A 3807-nucleotide genomic window follows, 5' to 3' on the forward strand; every position below is an offset into this window, starting at 1 on the left:
TTTTTCAAATGTAGAACTCAGGTTTTGCTTTTTATTTAGTTTTGCAATAGGATCCTAAAATTAAAAATTAATTCATTATGCACTTGAGTATTATTATGATGATAGTAAGACATGTTCTCTAAGTTGAAGTTAACTTTCAAAATCCTCAAATTAGATAGTTTCCTATAATGTATATTTCTAAATAATTCCTAAACTATGGTAGAATCTTAGTCATTCAAATATTCTTTTAAAATTGCATCAATACATTTTGAACTGTTGTAAACATTTTCTTAAATATTCGCAAATGCAAATGTTTCATTAAAAAGCATAAAAAAAGATTTAAGAATTGTTTTTGTCTAAATGTATGTGGCACTTATGATGATGTCCTAAAAAGCATTGAAAACCTTTATATAAATCATGTTTTCAGTATCTGATCTCAAGTAAATGTCCTTTCTTCTTATTTTGGCAAGTTGGCGTTAGTGTGATGAGGAGGATGGATGCACACAGACAGCGGAATAGACTGTTTTAAGGGGTCAGTGAAAGACAGTGAGATTTTTCTCTAGCTTATTCTTGCTCTTCACATACATTAAAAAGTAAGAGAATTTAGACAAGAAATAATATTAGGCTTTGATGCTTTATTTTCAGAGGTGACTTGTAAGAAGAAAAGTGACACTATGTGATTTATTCTTATGACAAAATTGTACAGGGAACAAGAAGTACAAAAACTCAATCTGTTGGACGAAGGCTAGGGTGGTGGAGCGCTGGGCGGTCAGCCTCCCTGACTGGCTGGTTTGGGCGTCTGGGCGGCGAAGGTAGGACTGCCTATCCCAGGTGGCACGTTGCCCCTCTCCAGCTAACTGCATTATAGCATGTCCCCCAGAACCCAGAGACCTCGAGCCGGGCTTGCTTAGTGAAGATGCGGCCCCCCAGCGTTTAGGCCACTCGCGTCTCAGCCCGCTTCTCTGTCGCTGGAGAACTCCCGGGTTGAGCAGCTGGGAGAAGCAGGCCAGAGCCTTCTAGGGCCTTGAGCCCGGGGACCCAAGGAGGATGAGCTGGCTCTTTCCCCTAACCAAGAGCGCCTCCTCCTCCGCGACTGGTTCTCCTGGTGGCCTCACCAGTCTCCAACAGCAGAAGCAGCGCTTGATCGAGTCCCTCCGGAACTCACACTCCAGTATAGCTGAAATACAGAAAGATGTGGAATACAGATTGCCATTCACTACACAATCTGACTATTAACATTAATATATTACTTCCTCCACAATTTCCTCAGGAAAAACCAGTGATCAGTGTTTATCCACCAATAAGACATCACTTAATGGATAAACAAGGAGTGTATGTTACTTCTCCATTAGTAAGCAATTTTACAATGCATTCAGATCTTGGGAAAATTATTCAAAGTCTGTTGGATGAGTTCTGGAAGAATCCCCCAGTTTTAGCTTCTGCTTCGACAGCATTTCCATACCTGTACAGTAACCCAGGAGGTATGCCTCCTTATGCTTCTCAGGGCTTTCCATTTCTTCCTCCAAATCCTCCACAAGAAACTAACAGGAATATCACTTCTTTGTCTGTTGCTGACGCTGTTTCTTCTTCAGCAACAAGTTATACCACAGCCAAGCCTGCTGCTCCTTCATTTGGTGTCCTTTCAAGTCTGCCATTACCTGTTCCCACAACGGACACTTCAGCTCCGATAAGTCAGAATGGTTTTGGTTATAAGATGCCAGATGTTCCTGATATATTTCCAGAACTCTCAGAATTAAGTTTATCACAACTCACAGATATTAATGAACAAGAGGAAGTATTACTAGAACAGTTTCTGACTTTGCCTCAATTGAAACAAATTATTGCAGACAAGGATGACTTAGTAAACAGTATCGAGGAATTAGCAAGAAAAAATCTCCTTTTGGAACCTAGCTTGGAAGCCAAAAGGCAGATTGTTTTAGATAAGTATGAATTACTTACACAAATAAAATCTACTTTTGAAAAGAAGATGCAAAGGCAGCATGAACTTAGTGAGAGCTGTAGTGCAAGTGCCCTGCAGGCAAGATTGAAAGTAGCTGCATACGATGCTGAAGAAGAATCTGATAATATCGCTGAAGATTTCTTGGAGGGAAAAACTGAAATAGGCGATTTTCTCAGTAGCTTCATGGAAAAGAGAACAATTTGCCACTGTTAGAAGAGCCAAGGAAGAGAAACTTCAACAGGTGATAGCAATGCACAGCCAATTTCATGCTCCACTATAGATTTTCCCGAAAACATGAACTGCCAAGAGAAAAATGAGACATAAAACTTAAGCACATTGTTTTATATTTATGATTTGCAAATTGGCATTTCATCATGGGGGCTAAATTCACAGATATACTATATAGATTGTATACAGAACTGAGACTGATTTTGTATAGATCAAAATACTTGCTATGATCTTTGCTTTGAGAAAATTTTCTGCACTATTTGCACTAAAAATGTTTATTTATTGTTGATAAACTATCATATATTTAAGTTCTGCTGCTATTCCTCTTATTATTGATTAAATGCCTATGCATGTAATTTCACCTACTTTTCAGTACTTTTTAAAACTAATTTAAATTTGTAGTTTTAATTCAAAGCTGCCTCAGTTCTTTATCAAGAGTGGTGTGGTTTTTAGATTATTTTCCTCTCAACCTTTTTTCAAGAAATTTTCAGCTGTGGAAAGTCACCTTTTTTTTTTCTTTCTGGATGATAAAACTTTTCAAGGGCAATTCATTTTTAAATATTCATAGTGTCAGGAAACACCAGACCTGCCAATGTGCCATCTCAAGTAAGTAACTTTTACCTACAATAAATCAAAAAAGAGTAAACCAGCTCTTCATATATTGTTTTATTTTTAAAACTAAAGATACATTTAAGTTGCAAGACAGTTAAATAAATACTTTACTTAAGAAAATGACTGGTTTCATTTAAACCAGTCCAAAACAAACTTTCAGGCTAATTCTTAAAAAATAAGTATCTGATGGGTTTGTGGTTAGATGGTTATGCTTTCCAAATTCCTAATGTTAAAAACAATCTTTTTGTTAATAAAAATAATCTAGACACAAAAAAATCAATGATTTTTTTTTCATTTTTATGTGAATTCAATTTTCTTGAGAAAAGTTTTATAGAAACTAGTAAAAGTACTATTTAGTTTTTAAGCAATCCAAATTTTTAAAGAATTTCCTCTTTATTTGTACTGTGTTCAGTAATTTGCTTCTATGCCATGTCACCAAATGAACATATTTCATAAGTAGCCCTAAATGATTCTAAAGGGAGAAAATTTTGAACTTAACTGAGGCTCAATAAACTAGTATCTAAATCACAAAAAAAAAAACTCAATCTGTTATTGTTACATTATTTACATCTCTACATGTTGTGTTCTTTATTCTGAATGCAGGATTTGAGCTTCAAAATTGGAATATAGAACCTTCATAAAGATTTACGGAATCATCTTCAAACAAGTAACTTCTTTATTTAATGGTACTTATAAGGTTCAAAAACATACTTTCCCTTCTTTTGTAGCATATTTTCTCAGTAGATAGCTCTGTGTGTACTGACATTAAATCATCCTGCTGTCCTTCAAAATACATAATAGATTCCTTAAGTTTTGAAAAGTGGAGATCTACTTAGCTGTACATTTAGTGCCTTTAAAATTGAAAAGACCTAGATATGATTTTAAGTATTTTCCAAAACTCATAAAATACCTTTAAATTTTAAGTGCTAATCAAAATAATATGTGAGATTAAACTGCTGCTGCTTTTTTTTTGCTCAGGTGAACTGTTGTCAAATTAAATGCAATGCTTTTTTTTATAAACACAAATT

The 3807-nt window shown here is 35.2% G+C and overlaps 1 pseudogene; it reads left to right on the plus strand.

Moving 5' to 3' along the window:
* Positions 1-1026: 1026 nt before the first annotated feature.
* Positions 1027-2485, plus strand: LOC143390018 (vacuolar protein sorting-associated protein 37A pseudogene; annotated as a pseudogene).
* The last annotated feature ends 1322 nt before the right edge of the window (positions 2486-3807 follow it).

This window comes from Callospermophilus lateralis, unplaced genomic scaffold, assembly GCF_048772815.1.
Source record: "Callospermophilus lateralis isolate mCalLat2 unplaced genomic scaffold, mCalLat2.hap1 Scaffold_123, whole genome shotgun sequence".
Lineage (NCBI taxonomy): Eukaryota > Metazoa > Chordata > Mammalia > Rodentia > Sciuridae > Callospermophilus > Callospermophilus lateralis.